Source organism: Peromyscus californicus, unplaced genomic scaffold (assembly GCF_007827085.1).
Source record: "Peromyscus californicus insignis strain IS unplaced genomic scaffold, ASM782708v3 Scaffold_9__1_contigs__length_137607984, whole genome shotgun sequence".
Taxonomy (NCBI): Eukaryota; Metazoa; Chordata; class Mammalia; order Rodentia; family Cricetidae; genus Peromyscus; species Peromyscus californicus.
In genome coordinates this window covers 74,403,605-74,419,748 of record NW_026294617.1, presented here as the reverse complement: position 1 = coordinate 74,419,748, position 16,144 = coordinate 74,403,605, and the positions used below count along the sequence as shown (strand labels likewise).

General features: G+C 47.4%; 5 non-coding genes across 5 annotated transcripts; 2 read left to right on the top strand and 3 right to left on the bottom strand.

Moving 5' to 3' along the window:
• The first annotated feature begins 6,533 nt into the window (after positions 1-6,533).
• Positions 6,534-6,703, top strand: LOC128106836 (U1 spliceosomal RNA). Its single transcript, XR_008216881.1, has one exon. It is a non-coding gene; the product is annotated as a U1 spliceosomal RNA (small nuclear RNA).
• A 707-nt stretch (positions 6,704-7,410) lies between these two features.
• Positions 7,411-7,484, top strand: Trnan-guu (transfer RNA asparagine (anticodon GUU)). Its single transcript has one exon. It is a non-coding gene; the product is annotated as a tRNA-Asn (tRNA).
• A 2,007-nt stretch (positions 7,485-9,491) lies between these two features.
• On the bottom strand, positions 9,492-9,563 carry Trnah-gug (transfer RNA histidin (anticodon GUG)). The gene has a single exon. It is a non-coding gene; the product is annotated as a tRNA-His (tRNA).
• An 866-nt stretch (positions 9,564-10,429) lies between these two features.
• On the bottom strand, positions 10,430-10,503 carry Trnan-guu (transfer RNA asparagine (anticodon GUU)). Its single transcript has one exon. It is a non-coding gene; the product is annotated as a tRNA-Asn (tRNA).
• A 1,119-nt stretch (positions 10,504-11,622) lies between these two features.
• Positions 11,623-11,784, bottom strand: LOC128106831 (U1 spliceosomal RNA). The gene has a single exon (XR_008216876.1). It is a non-coding gene; the product is annotated as a U1 spliceosomal RNA (small nuclear RNA).
• Between the last annotated feature and the right edge of the window lie 4,360 nt (positions 11,785-16,144).

Below are 16,144 nucleotides of genomic sequence, written 5' to 3'. Positions count from 1 at the left end.
GTGTTTTTTTTCTTTCAGTTTGTTTATATGGTGTATTACATTGACAGATTTTCATATGTTGAACCATCCTTGCATCCCTGGGATGAAACCTACTTGGTCATAGTGGAGAATTTTTTTGATGTGTTCTTGGATTCGGTTTGCCAATGTTTTGTTGAGTATTTTTGCATCAATGTTCATGAGGGAGATTGGTCTGTAATTCTCTTTCTTTGTTGAATCTTTGTGTGATTTGGGTATCAGGGTAATTGTAGCCTCATAAAAAGAGTTTGGTAATATTCCTTCTGTTTCTATTGTGTGAAACAATTTGAAGAGTATTAGAATTAGTTCTTTGAAAATCTGGTAGAATTCTGTACTGAAACCATCTGGTCCTGGGCTTTTTTTGGTTGGGAGACATTTGATGACTGTTTCTATTTCTTTAGGGGTTATTGGTCTATTTAAATAGTTTATCTGGTCTTGATTTAACTTTGGTATGTGGTATCTATCCAGAAAATTGTCCATTTCTTCCAGATTTTCCAATTTTGTGGAGTATAGGCTTTTGAAGTATGACCTGATGATTCTCTGGATTTCCTCATTGTCTGTTGTTATGTCTCCCTTTTCATTTCTGATTTTGTTAATTTGGGTGCTCTCTCTTTGCCTTTTGGTTAATTTGGCTAGGGGTTTGTCTATCTTGTTGATTTTTTCAAAGAACCAACTCTTTGTTTCATTGATTTTTTTGTATTGTTCTCTTGGTTTCTATTTCATTGATTTCAGCCCTCAATTTGATTATTTCCTGGCGTCTGTTTCTCCTGGGTGAGCTTGCTTCTTGTTCTAGAGCTTTCAGTTGTACTGTTAAGTCTTTGGTATGAGATTTCTCCATCCTCTTTATGTGTGCATTTAGAGCTACGAATTTTCCTCTTAGCACTGCTTTCATAGTGTCCCCTAAGTTTGGGTATGTTGTACTTTCATTTTCATTGAATTCTAGGAAATCTTTAATTTCTTTATTTCTTCCTTGACCCATTGATGTTTTAGGTGGGCATTATTCAGTTTCCATGAGATTGTAGGCTTTCTATAATTTTTGTTGTTGTTGAAATCTAATTTTAAGGCATGGTGGTCCGATAAGATACAAGAGGTTATTCCAATGTTTTTGTATCTGTTTAGATTTGCTTTGTGACCAAGTATGTGGTCAGTTTTTGAGAAGGTTCCATGGGGTGCTGAGAAGAAGGTATATTATTTTGTGTTAGGATGGAATGTTCTTAGATATCTATTAAGTCCATTTGAGTCGTAACATCTGTTAGGTCCTTTATTTCTTTGTTAAGTTTCAGTCCAGTAGATCTGTATTTTGGTGAGAGTGGTGTGTTGAAATCTCCCACTACTAATGTGTGGGGTTTGATGTGTGATTTAAGCTTTAGTAATGTTTCTTTTATTAATGTGGGTGCCTTTGTATTTGGGCATAAATGTTTAGAATTGAGACTTCATCTTGGTAGATTTTTCCTGTGATAAATATGTAATGTCCATTCTGATCTCTTTCGATTAATTTTTGTTTGAAGTCTATTTTATTAGATATTAGGATAGTTACACCATTTTACTTCTTAGGTCCATTTTATTGGAAAGTCTTTTCCCATTCCTTTACTCTGAGGTAGTATCTGTCTTTGAAGTTAAGGTGTGTTTCTTGTATGCAGCAGAAGGATGGATCCTGTTTTCTTATCCATTCTGTTAGTCTGTGTCTTTTTATAGGTGAGTTGAGAACATTGATATTGATGGATATTAATGACCAGTGATTGTTAATTCCTGTTATTTTTTGTGGTAGTGTTGCGTTTTCCTTCTTTGGTATTTGTTGGTGTGGGATTATCTATTGCCTGAGTTTTCATGGGTGTGTTTAGCTTCTTTAGGTTGGATTTTTCCTTCTAGTGTTTTCTGTAGGGCTGGGTTTGTGGACAGATATTGGTTAAATCTGGTTTTATCATGGAATATTTTGTTTACTCCATCTATGGTGATTGAGAGTTTTGCTGGGTATAATAGTCTGGGTTGGCATCCGTGGTCTCTTAGTGTCTGCATAACATTTGTCCAGGACCTTCTGGCTTTCATAGTCTCTATTGAGAAGTCTGGTGTTATTCTGATGGGTCTGCCTTTATATGTTACTTGGTCTTTTTCCTTTGAAGCTCTTAATATTTTGTCTTTGTTCTGTGTGTTTAGTGTTTTGATTATTATGTGGCAGTGGGACTTTTTTTTGGGATCCAGCCTATTCGGTGTTCTGTAAGCTTCTTGTATCTTCATAGGTATTTCTTTCTTTAGGTTAGGAAAGTTTTCTTCTATGATTTTGTTGAATATATTTTCTGTGCCTTTTAGTTGGTATTCTTCTCCTTCTTCTATCCCTATTATACTTAGGTTTGGTCTTTTCATGGTGTCCCAAATTTCTTGGATGTTTTGTGTTACAACTTTTTGTCTTTAGTGTTTTCTTTGACTGATGAATCTATTTTCTCTATTGTGTCTTCAGTGTCAGAGATTTTCTGTTCCATCTCTTAAATTCAGTTGGTTATGCTTGCTTCTGTAGTTCCTGTTCGTTTAGTCAGGATTTCTACTTCCAGCATTCCCTCAGTTTGTTTTCTTTATTGTCTCAATTTCAATTTTCAAATCTTGAATTGTTTCCTTCATCTGTTTAATTACTTTTTCTTGGCTTTCTTTGATTTCTTCCAATTTTTTGTTTTTTCTTCCATTTCTTTAAGGGAATTTTTTATTTCCTCTTTAAGGGATTTTTTCATTTCCTCTTTAAGGGAGTTTTTCATTTCCTCTTTAAGGGCCTCTATCATCTTCTTAAAGTCATTTTTAGGATTGATTTCTTCTGCTTCTTTTGCCTTGGTATGTTCAGGTCTTGCAGGTACAGAGTCGCTAGGTTCTGATGTTGTCTTTATGTTGTTGCCTGTATTTTTGCACTGGCATTTACTCATCTCTTCCTCTGATTGGTGAAGGTTGTGTCTGTGTCTGAAGGTGCCTCTCTTGTTCTAATTGTTAGTCTTGGTCCACTAGGAGTTCTTGGTTAAATCAGTGCTGTTGGGCTCTGTTTCTCCGGGAGCAGCTTAGTCCAATCAGTGTTAGTGGGTTCTGTCTCAGGGATCAGTTGTTCCCAGTTAGTGCAGGGTGTGCTTATGGTTTCAGTGGTTGTTAGGTTCGTAGAGTTTTTTTTGTTTTTGTTTTTGTTTTTGTTTTTTTTTTTTGGTGGGGGAGCAGGGAAAGGTAGCTGTTTGGTCCCTGGGACTCCAATGGGTAGGGCCTAGGGGCTAGAGACCTGATCTGCCGGTTCGGAGATGAGGCCTTACCTGTTCCCAGTGGGTGTAGTGTAGGTTTATGATTCTGGTGATCTGGTTAGGTGGCTGGACGGCGCCTTCTTTTGTGTTCTCAGGTCACGTTTTGCTCATTCGTCAACTCCTCAGTGGATCTTGTTTCCTCAGACTGCAGACTGTAGGATTCTGAATCCTCTCCCGAATGAATCTCAGCTGAGCAGGTTGTTTAGTAGGGTAATCTCACCAACTCCTCCAAGTTGTTGGGTTTTGCAGGATCAGCAGCTGAGCCCTGGGTTGGCCTCAGACAGAGTGTTCGGATCCGTTCTAGGTCACAGCTGCCTCATGCCTCGAGTCATCACTTTCCGTAGAAAGGCCACAGTCTCTTGCTGTGAGTCAGAAGTTCCCCAAATGTCCCGACACAATTCAGAAGCAGAAGGGAAGGGACAGCAAACAGACTCGGTGGGGGCTGTCTAGCTCATCTTTGAACTGAATCATATGGACTTAGAATTACTTTACTGATGCTTCCTGCTTTATAACCAGCTGTTCGTAATTTATTTGCATCAGGATAAAATGTAAGGGCTCCAGGTGCTTTTCTCACTATGCAGGGAAGAATCTATTCAGTTCTTTTTATACATTGAAGTTCCTTATTTTTTTTAACTTTGTTGTTAATTTCTCCTAAGAAATTACTTCGAGCCCTTTGCCAACTGTCATTAATCACCAACAATTGCAAGATTTCAGCATTAGTATAGGGTACTACAGTCTCAGCTGGATCCTTTCCTGACAACTGATGAAGTCTTATTCTTCCCTTTATGATTAATTCAGAAACCCTTTTTATATATGTCTTTAACTTTTTACTTTGTTTGTGAGCTAGAAAAATCTATTCCAAAATATTATCGCCCCTCTCATAATGAGTCCAGTAGGGGAATGATTGGAAGGTACAATTATGAAAATACATTCAGTTGTGAAATCTAATCGATCCACAGAGGCATTTTGTACGTTTTGTTCTACTTGGGATAATTCCCTTTCAGCCTCAGCTGTTAATTGTCTTGGACTGTTTAAATCTGAGCTATCTTGAAAAAATTGAAACAAATGACTTAATTCTTAAATAGACAATCCAATGGTAGGCTGCAACCAGTTAATACCATCCAATAATTTTTTAATATCATTAAGAGTGTGGAACTGAAAAAAAAAAAGCTGGGCAGTGATGGCGCATATCTTTTTTTTTTTTTTTTTTTTTTTTTGGTTTTTCGAGACAGGGTTTCTCTGTGTAGCTTTGCGCCTTTCCTGGGACTCACTTGGTAGCCCAGGCTGGCCTCGAACTCACAGAGATCCGCCTGGCTCTGCCTCCCGAGTGCTGGGATTAAAGGCCTGTGCCACCACCGCCCGGCTGATGGCGCATATCTTTAATCCCAGCACTCAGGAGGCAGAGCCAGGCGGATCTCTGTGAGTTTGAGGCCAGCCTGGGCTACAGGGTAAGTTCCAGGAAAGGAGCCAAAGCTACACGGAGAAACCTAGTCTCAAAAAACAAACAAAAAAGTGTGGAACTGATCTCTTCTAATCTGTACCTTTTGCTGCTGAATTCTCTGTTTACTTAATTTAAATCCTAAATAACTAAGAGAATCTCCTTAGTTATTAGTATTTTTTTTTTTCAGGAGAAATTTGTAATCCCCAACAGGGTAAAATTTTCTGTATTACATTAAACATTTTTTTCCTAAGATATTTGTATCAGAAGCAGTCAATAAAATGTCACTCCACCCATACAGGCTCATTAGTTAGCCATTTCAAAGGCAGAGCAGTTGGGTTACCAGCAGTGGCCCCTACTCTAAATTTGGATGGCCAATTCCTGTTGGACAATCTGTATAGCCTGTGACTTTCCTTGACAACTTTTTCCAATACCTTTTCCAGAACATACCCCATTTTAAACATCATTTAGAAGCTGTTTCTGAAATTGTAGGAATATTCATTTGAGCTCCTCATCGTTGCAACACATCTCCCCCCCAGGAACTCATGGCTATATCAGCTACGTAAGGCTTTAACATCCCTATTCGTCCTTCAGGCCCTACACATCCAATCCACTCTACACTCTGTTTTACCTAAGATAAGTTTCCAATGCCTACAAATTCTTTTAAAGGCCAGTTGGGATCCCAGGATTCTTGTGAAATTATAGATACATCAGCACCAGAATCCAATAATCCTTCAATATCAACCTCATTTAGTTTTATTTTCAGTTTAGGCCTTTCATCATTGATGACTGTTTGTCAAATACCTTTTCGCCCATACTTCCAAAACCTTCTCTCCTACATATAGGAGCTGCTTTACCTTTAAAACATGGGAGTAATAACAACTGAGCAATTCTATCACCAGCTTCTCTTCGCATAGTTCTTTTTACATATGCCATAATTTTACTTTCACCCTGGTAATCTTCATCTGTAATTCCTGGGTGTACAATAAATCCTTGAGACATTAAACCGCTTCTTCCCAAATTATTCCTACTGCTCCTCGGCGAAGGGGACCATACACCGCAGCGGCTATTCTATAACAAGGAATTTGTGGAGATAACAAAGGATGTTTGACCACTGCCAGGTCTAAAGCAGTGCTTCCTGAGTAGCATGCCTTAAATCCCCAATGCTGAGCCTGTGTTCCCCCAACAGCTGGTGATAAGTCATCCCATTGCATCGGAAAATAGGTAGCTCATCTTGTTTGTTCCTGGGCCCCAAGCTAAGCCCTTCATCAAGTTTCCTGAAGGTAAAGAATTACCATGCATATCTCTCTTTGGTCTACCTCTGCTGTAGGGCTGGCTCCCAGGCTCCCTGACATTCTCCGACTTGGTGTTGGAGGGAGATGGGGGTCTGTTCGAACTCACCAAAACCAGTCACAAGGCTGTTAGGCCACAGCGGTGGGCAGTCCACGGCTGTTTAGGGTTTGGGGACAATTCAAGATGGTTTGTCTCTGGTCTTCAACACTCCATCCAGCTCTCCGCGAGCAAGAGAGTTCGCCAAGCCAACGTGGCGGAGGGGAGGGGTGTGATGTCACCCTTGGGGGCCAGTCGGGGGCGTGGTCTATGCAGATGAGGGGCGCGCAGGGGCTGCCGGTCCGCACCCGCTGCGGAAACGCGAGGGATTTGGCGCGGCGTGGGAGGGAGCGCGGGTCCGCGGGTGACAGCGGAGCGCAGGAACCGGGCGCGGGTCCGGGGAGGCCCGCGATCGCTGGCGGCGAAGTGACCGTGTGTTGAGAGCGCAGGTCCGGGGTGTCTGGGCGGTGTGTGGTGGGGAGGCGAGCATACTTACCTGGCAGGGGAGACACCATGATCAAGCAGGTGGTTTTCCCAGGGCGAGGCTCAGCCATTGCACTTGGGGTGTGTTGACCCCTGCGATTTCGCGATTTCCCCAGATGCGGGAAACTCGACTGCGGAATTTGTGGTAGTGGGGACGGCGTCTGCGCTCTCCCCTGACGTTTTCGTGTAACAAAAAACAGACACCTTCTTCCACTTCCACCTTTGCTGTACTATTTACTACGTGTTTGCAGCAGCTGAAATCAGGACGGGGAGCCCAAGAGCTCTTCAGCATTTGGATTGACCTCTTTGCACTTTTCACAAGAAACTTAAGAGGTTCTAGCTTAATACAAAATCAAAAACAAACAAACAAAAGCCAAACAGACAGGAAAAGCAGTATTGGAGTCTTTGCCTGACAGCCAAACCGCACTTTTAGGAAAACAGGTCCCAACTTGGGTTTCCTAGTAAAGACCTTCCTTTCTTTCTCGGTTCCCGTGTTGAGCATGAGCACCACACCCGGGTCCCGCGCCAGCAACACCACTGTCCAAACCTGTTGTAAGTTGAGTCAAAACGAGTCACCCTAGAAACCGCTGATAGAAGCAATTCGTGTTTTTGCGGTTAATTTAAAAGAACAAACCCACCCGCGTGACTTTATTGTCTTCTAACGAAGCTGGCCCCGACCCCCGGCTGGCCGAGGGACCCGGCGTCCCGGAGCCGCCGGCCGCTCGCCCCGGGTCCCTGAGGTTCGCGCGAGCTCGGGGAGCGGGTGCGCGGCGCGGGTCCCGGCGGGGCGCGGGCCCGGGGGGCTTCGGGCTCGGTCGTCCCAGGTGTGGCGGCCGCGGGGACGCCGGCCTCACCAAGGAGACGCCGCCCGGCCACCGCACCGTCTCTGTGGCGCAATCGGTTAGCGCGTTCGGCTGTTAACCGAAAGGTTGGTGGTTCGAGCCCACCCAGGGACGGCGGGCCTTAGGCTTTTAACAGCTTTCCCAAGAAACAGCCGCTTGTGACCGACTGGAAATGCACGATCCTGCAGTCTGCTCACAGATCCTGGAGACCACACAGTACTCCAGCCTGTGTAAAATAAGCCCTACCCTCCCCTGTCACTCATTATTCACGGCCAGGCCTCTGGCAAGGAAAATTACAACAGCAAAGCCTTTTTTTTTTACCGCCCCCCCTCCCCCGGAATGGGGGCAGCAGCGGACAAACCCCCTGCAGCTGTCTTTGGTGTATTACGGAATGGGAAGAGTAGGAATCCTTTCTCAATAAAAGAAAATTATGGACAGCAAGTCCCCAAAGCACGGGACACAGACCGGATTTTAATAAAACAGGTAAACTTTACACTACCGTTTAAAGACACGCATACGAGAAGGGCGACCCCGCAACGTAATTGGTAATCAGAAAACCCTGGCACCCATTTAATTCGAAAACCACGTGCTGTGGAAACATAAATCACAGGCACGGGCAGGACGGGCCGCGTGGTAAGGAATCCCGGGCCGTGGGGTTTGGGTCTCTGCAGACGGGCGTCCACCGAAGCCTCCGGACCGCTGGCTTGCTGCCCTGCTCTCTGCGAGGCCCCGTAGCAGTCTGCCCCTCCCGCGGGGCTCCAGCCTCAGCCGACAGCGGCGGAAGTCTGTCCCGTGCAGAGTTCACGCCCTGAGCCCACTCGGTGGAGTGGAAGGAGAGAACTGACTCCTTCAAGTTGCCGCCTTATCCCCACAGCATGCTGGGACACGTGTGCTCACAAGCACATGGGAGCTTACACAAACACACGAACATAATTTAAAACGGTTTTCTGCATGTCCATCAAGCAGGTTCTTCTTCAGCCTCTGTCTTTTATACTGAGATTATTCCACCACTTTTAAACGTGAGTGTCTGTCAAATGGATTTCAAATTAATTCCAAATAGCCCATCGAATAGTATTTGTTCTGTGACTCAACTAATAAAAGCGTTTCATGTAACGCCATCACGCGCTTAAAGAGCGCATCCAGACACAATCCGTCTCCCGTCTGCCATCCCGCACTGGGATGAGCCCAGGTTGTGTTAAGTGTCCCAGTGCGTTGGTCTGTGTTCTCAGTGGGGCTCTGGAGAACGGACCGCCGTGGGAGTGCGGCTCATGCTTCTCACATCGCTTTGACCAAGACACTATATATATATAGTAGATAGATAGATAGATAGATAGATAGATAGATAGATATAGATATAGATATAGATATATATGGAGTATAGATATATAGATATATATACATATAGATATATATGGAGTATTCTTATTTTCTTGTGTCGATTAGATCATAGAGTGTATTCTATGGAAACTGTAGTCTTGTTGCTTAGTTAGAACGGGTTTTCATCTTCAATAGTTATTCAGCATGTGGATGATAAAGATTTTACTCTCAAGGGGGTGGAGCAGCACACATAAAACAAGCTTTTCCACTTGTGATGTGTTACCACTAAGACAAAACACCAGACAGAACATTCAGACCCTGTATCATCCTGACCAAGACCAAAATTAGGGGTGGGGTGTTACGTCCGAGGTCTTGGGCGTGGTTGACGGTGAAGGCGAATTTATGAGTGCCCCGGAGATGCCCCGGCCCGCGCGGCTGGAGCACGAAATCTGGCGAGGGACGCCGAGGTTAAACAGCACTCAGGACACCCAGTTTCAGTCCGTCAGGGAAGCAGCTCTCTTTACTGGTACCGACATGGGCTTGTATACCCCTCTAACAGCAGGAGTCAAGGAATGGTTACTCTGTATCCGTAGGCAAGCCCGACACTGTTTTCCAAACAGGAAAAACCCCAGGGGAACTGATCCCCAGCACCCTCCGGAACCCAACTGCACATTTTTCACACAGACAACTTAACTGGGACAGGACAGAAAAGGGCATTTAAAATTCAGGCAGCAAACTTACTGCTGCCGACAAGTGGTGGTAGGTGAGCTTGACGCAAAAGATCGCCGGGTAGAACGGCGATAGTGCCGTGACTCGGATTCGAACCGAGGTTGCTGCGGCCACAACGCAGAGTACTTACCACTATACGATCACGGCGAGCCACACGCCCCTCGGGTGTCCCGACTTCGGAGGCGCCGGTCCTGCATCGGGGTTTCTCCCGCTGCTGCGTTGGGAGCGGCCCGGGGCACGATCTGCGCCTCGGTCGGGTGGAGAGGGCGGCGGCTGCTAACTGGGAAGCGCGTGGGTCGATGCCACTCCTGCGGGAGCAGTGTTTCCCCAAGCACGGGACAGACTTCCGCCGCTGTCGGCTGAGGCTGGAGCCCCGCGGGAGGGGCAGACTGCTACGGGGCCTCGCAGAGAGCAGGGCAGCAAGCCAGCGGTCCGGAGGCTTCGGTGGACGCCCGTCTGCAGAGACCCAAACCCCACGGCCCGGGATTCCTTACCACGCGGCCCGTCCTGCCCGTGCCTGTGATTTATGTTTCCACAGCACGTGGTTTTCGAATTAAATGGGTGCCAGGGTTTTCTGATTACCAATTACGTTGCGGGGTCGCCCTTCTCGTATGCGTATCTTTAAACGGTGGTGTAAAGTTTACCTGTTTTATTAAATGCAGTCTGTGCCCTGTGCTTTGGGGACTCGTCCATAATTTTCTTTTATTGAGAAAGGATTCCCACTCCACCCATTCCGTAATACACCAAAGACAGCTGCAGGGAGTTTGTCCACTGGTGCCCCCATTCCGGGGGAGGGGGGCGGTGAAAAAAAAAAAAGGCTTTGCTGTTGTAATTTTCCTTGCCAGAGGCCTGGCCGTGAATAATGAGTGAAAGGGAAAGATAGGCCCTTTATATGCACAGGCTGGAGTACTGTGTGGTCTCCAGGATCTGTGAGCAGACTGCAGGATCGTGCATTTCCAGTCGTTCACAAGCGGCTGTTTCATTGGGAAAGCTGTTAAAAGCCTAAGGCCCGCCGTCCCTGGGTGGGCTCGAACCACCAACCTTTCGGTTAACAGCCGAACGCGCTAACCGATTGCGCCACAGAGACGGTGCGGTGGCCGGGCGGCGTCTCCTTGGTGAGGCCGGCGTCCCCGCGGCCGCCACACCTGGGACGACCGAGCCCGAAGCCCCCCGGGCCCGCGCCCCGCCGGGACCCGCGCCGCGCACCCGCTCCCCGAGCTCGCGCGAACCTCAGGGACCCGGGGCGAGCGGCCGGCGGCTCCGGGACGCCGGGTCCCTCGGCCAGCCGGGGGTCGGGGCTCCGGGGCTCCACGCCGGCGGGCTCGCGGCCCCGGCGCCCAGCAGGACTCGGCGGAGGAGCCCAAGGGCGCTTTAGGGTCCGGTCCTCTGCAGACCCCGAGCACGGACGCGCGAGGGCTCGTCCCCCCGGTGTGTGCTGGAGCCTCGGCGCGGCCCGCGTGGGAAAGGCGGCGAGTGCGGTGCCGGTGCTCGGGGAGGCGGACGGGAGGGAGACGGCGGGACTGGACCCGGGGTGGAGGGGGACGGGCGGGCGCGAGGGTGGCGTGGGTGGGGTGCGGACACGCCGCCGGGCCGGAGGAGGCGCGAGCCCCGTGGAGCCCCAGGGCGCACGTACCCAAGAGACTGGAGCGTTTAGAACCGAGCGGACGCAGTGGAAGCCAACTTCGTTAGAAGACAATACAGTCACGCGGGTGGGTTTGGTTTTGTTCTTTTCAATTCACCGCAAAAACAGGGGAGTGGGGGGAATCGAACAAAGCAGAGGAAGAATTGCTTCTATCAGCGGTTTCTAGGGTGACTCGTTTTTGCTCAACTTACAACAGGTTTGGACAGTGGTGTTGCTGGCCCGGGACCCGGGTGTGGTGCTCATGCTCAACACGGGAACCGAGAAAGAAAGGAAGGTCTGGACTAGGAAACCCAAGTTGGGACCTGTTTTCCTAAAAGTGCGGTTTGGCTGTCAGGCAAAGACTCCAATACTGCTTTTTCTGTGTGTTTGTCTTTTGTTTGTTTGTTTTTGATTTTGTATTAAGCTAGAACCTCTTAAGTTTCTTGTGAAGAGGGTAAAGAGGGCAATCCAAATGCAGAAGAGCTCGTGGGCTAACGGTCCTGATTTCAGCTGCTGCAAACACGTAGTAAATAGCACAGCAACGGTGGAAGGGGAAGGTGTCTGTTTTTTGTTACAGCGAAATACCAGGGAGAGCGCGGACGCAGTCCCCACTACCACAAATTCCGCAGTCGAGTTTCCCGCATGTGGGGAAACCGCAGGGGTCAACACACCCCGAGTGCAATGGCTGAGCCTCGCCCTGGGAAAACCACCTGCTTGATCATGGTGTCTCCCCTGCCAGGTAAGTATGCTCGCCTCCCACCACACACCGCTCAGACACCCCGGACCTGCGCTCTCAACACACGGTCACTTCGCCGCCAGCGATCCGGGCCTCCCCGGACCCGCGCCCGGTTCCTGCGCTCCGCTGTCACCCGCGGACCCGCGCTCCCTCCCACGCCGCGCCAAATCCCTCGCGTTTCCGCAGCGGGTGCGGACCGGCAGCCCCTGCGCGCCCCTCATCTGCATAGACCACGCCCCCGACTGGCCCCCAAGGGTGACATCACACCCCTCCCCTCCGCCACGTTGGCTTGGCGAACTCTCTTGCTCGCGGAGAGCTGGATGGAGTGTTGAAGACCAGAGACAAACCATCTTGAATTGTCCCCAAACCCTAAACAGCCGTGGACTGCCCTCCGCTGTGGCCTAGCAGCCTTGTGACTGGTTTTGGTGAGTTCGAACAGACCCCCATCTCCCTCCCTCCAACACCAAGTCGGAGAATGTGGTCGGGGAGCCCGGGAGCCAGCCCTACAGCAGAGGTGTCCCTGCTTCGCTCCAACCTGCCTACCTCGTGTCTCCACCCCTGTATTTTAAAAAGTTCTTGATGTATGGGTTTCTTTGTTCTCTTCTACAGAAACACCGTGAGCTGACACTACGTGGGGACATGGTTTTTGGGGTGACCCAAGTCCATGTTCCTGGTCCAGGGGACCCACTGTGCCCTCTCTGGACCTCCTCAGGCTCCTGTATGTATGTGGTGCACACACATACATTCAAGCACAAACACACACAAAATAAATAAGTACTCTCTTTTCTGTGTTGTCTGGGGGGGGGGGGCGGGTGTGCGCGCTGACTGGCGTGTGGAGGCCAGCGGACACTTTGTGACAGTCGGATCGCTTTCCACCGTGTGGGCCCTGTGGATCAAGCTCTTGGACTGTCAGGCCTGATGGCAACCGCCCTTGCCCTTGCCTATAAGCCATCTCTCTGGCTCTTTAACACCCCCCTCGCCCCTCCCTCTCTGTCTCTCTCTGCATCCCCCCTCAACACCCACTACCTTCACCTGGAGACAGGATCTGTCTACATAGTTCCAGGAATAAGAGCTTGTGCCACCATACCCGGCTCCTTTAAATCCTCTTTAGCTCGTTTACAGACGTAGTACAGCATTTTAAGGTTTACAGATGACCCTAATGTTTAGTCATTAACTCATAGACATAATTACTCTTATACAATGTTTTCGGAGCTTCGGGCTCAAAGAAGGCTAGAGTGCCTGAGGTGAGATCCTCATCAAATGGTGAACATGCGCATCAGGAAGGCAAAGAGAGGACTCGGTAGTAAAGGCGGGAAAAAAAAATCGACCAACCAAACAAAAATCAGATAATGTCTCTGCTTCTCACTGTCTGAAGGCTCAAAGGGAAATCTCTAAGTGTCCGTTGCCACGTGGCTTAAAATTGTAACAAGTTGGTTGGTGCAGTTTTGTTGGCCAGAAGAAAATGTAAATGTCTGCAGGATTCATAACATGCTTTGCCTGTATTTATAATTGTTAGGTAGCTAAGATACAAAATACACATCTTCTGTGTTTTGGATACAGCTGCCTGGATTTTGGTTTGGAATACAGCTATTTTAGAAAGAAAACAGAGTTTTCTCCACGATCTCTCAGTTTGTGTTTTCTTTATTGCTTCTGTTTCCACTGTTTCCACCTTGAGGTCTTGAACCGTTTTATCCATTTCCTTCACCACACTGTTTTTCCTGGCTTTCTTTGAGGAATTTATTCATCTCCTCTTTAAGGAGCTCTATTATCTCATACAATTGGTTTTAAGGTCGTTTTTCTTGGGCTTCAGCCGTGTTGGAATATTCAGGGCTTGCTGTTGTGGGCTTGCTGGGTAGGGAAGTGACCAGTATGGGCTCAGGATCCCCAGGGCCAAGTTCTCAACACAAAGAGATGTATTTGTCCCAGAGGGACAGAGGGCAGGAATAAGAGACAAAATGGGAGGCAGAAGACTAAGGGAACAAGGAGGAGAAGGGGCAGGGGTATTTGTCCCAGAGGGACCAAGGGCTGCCTCTGGATAGAGGGGAGACAGAGGTAGCACATGGGCAAATGGGGATTTATAAAGGTAAAGGGGGAAACCCAGTGTCGGGATGAGGTGTTTAATTTTAATTGGGCATGTTCATTAGGTGAGCCAAAGGAAGCTTTTGATTGCCGGACTTAAAACTTTGATAGCTGGACCTTGGTAGTCAGCCTCAGGAGGAAGAAGTGGCCAAATAAGGGACTAGACCGTGGTGGCTAGCTTTAGGAATGTAGCCTAAAGGTTTTTTAGCAAGGCAGAAGGAATGGGGGAGAGCCATGCTTGCCACGCTCGGGCTGGCTGGCATCCCTTCAGATAGTGTTTTCTATGTTGAGTGTCTGGTGCCCTTGGACGGGGTCTGATCAAATGTTTGATGGTTCTGAGATGTCACACAGGTCTTGGGAACCAAACCTGGGTCCTCTACAAGAGGGTCAAGTGCTCTTAACTGATGAGCCATCTCTCCATCCCTTCCGCAGACTGTTACTAGAAATATCCAAAGCCTTTAGTTAGTTCTTCTCATGCACATTATTCAAAACAGGCATCTTCAATGAGAGCAACATCCATGGTGATTATAACTAAAAGTCCATGTTTCTTGATTAAACAAGTATCTGAGAAGCCTTATAGCACACCTACCCTGGGTTTAAAAAGACTAATTAAATAAAAATGTATGTTTTAAAGATTTACTTTATGGCCGGGCGGTGGTGGCGCACACTTTAATCCCAGCACTTGGGAGGCAGAGGCAGGCGGATCTTTGTGAGTTCGAGGCCAGCCTGGTCTACAGAGTGAGATCCAGAAAAGGCGCAAAGCTACACAGAGAAACCCTGTCTCAAAAAACAAACAAACAAACAAAAAAACCAAAAAAGAAAGAAAGAAAAAAAAAAGAAAAGAAAAGATTTACTTTATGCATATGAGTGCTTTCACTTTTGTGTATCTGTCTACCACGTTCATGCAGTGCCCATGATGGTCAGGAGAGGGGATCAGAACACTGTATCTGGATTTATGGGTGGTTGTGAGCCACCATGTAGATGCCAGGAACTGAATCTGGATCCTCTACAAGAGCAGCCAGTGCTCTCAACCCCGGGCCAACTGTCCAGTCTTTACCATTTACAGCTCCCCAATAAGCCACAGACAATAACATAAAGTGACTCCTATTGGAGTCCCAATTCACTTTGTAACATAAAATAAGCAATGCTATTTAGTTATGCCCCCAAACCTACAAGTCTTGATTTTTGACAGGTCCGACCTCGGTTTTTTTTGTTGTTTTTGTGGGTTTTTTTTTTTGTTGTTGTTGTTTTGTTTTTTGAGACAGGGTTTCTCTGTGTAGCTTTGCACCTTTCCTGGAACTCGCTCTGTAGACCAGGCTGGCCTCGAACTCACAAAGATCCACCTGCCTCTGCCTTCCGAGTGCTGGGATTAAAGGCGTGCCCACCACCGCCCGCAGGTCTGATCTCTTATTGCTATCCCTGCTATTAATAATATTTGGCACATAAAAACAACCAGACAATTTTGTTAAAAGGAAATTCAGAAACTACTGTATTGGAAGCTAGAGCGGTAGCTCAGCAGTTAGGAGCATTTGCTGCTGTTTGGGGACCGAGCTTCATTTTCCACCATCCACATGCTGTCCCACAGAAGACCATCACTCCAGGTCCAAGAAATCTAGAGTCCTCTTCTGGCCCCCCCAGGCAATAGGCCTGCACGCTGCGGACCTTCAGGTAACACACCTGTAGGCATAAAATAAAAATCACAACAGCCAGCACGGTGGAGCCCACCTTCAATCCCAGCACTCAGAAGCAGAGGCAAATGGATTTTTGTGAGTTTGAGGCTAACCTGGTCTACAAAGTGAGTTCTAGGCTAGCCAGGGCTACAAAGTGAGACTCTGTCTCAAAAGGCAAATCAACAAGTCCTTCTATAAACCAAACCAAACCACTATATTGTTATGTGACTTTTGTCTGTAATGTGACTTTCTCTTTATTCCTCAAACTAAAATTTGGTAAAATACTGAGGCAATCAGGTGGAAAAGTTATTAACTTCGGTACTTGGGAAGAAGACGCAGGAGGGTTTGTGTGAGTTTGAGGCCAGCCTGGCTAGCCATGAAAAAATATATTCGATATGGTTTAAAAAATACATTTTTTAGTTGATTGAAGTACCTGTTTCTATCATCAGTTGTCTTTGCTTCCTTTTTAAAATAAATAGATTTGTTTAAATTATGTATATGTACATGTGTACCAGTAAGGGGTTGGTGGCATGTGTACATGCCTCCAGCAGCCAGAGGCCTGGGATCCCTTGGAGCGGGAATTACAGGTGATCGTGAGCCACCTGATGTGGATGCTAGGAGT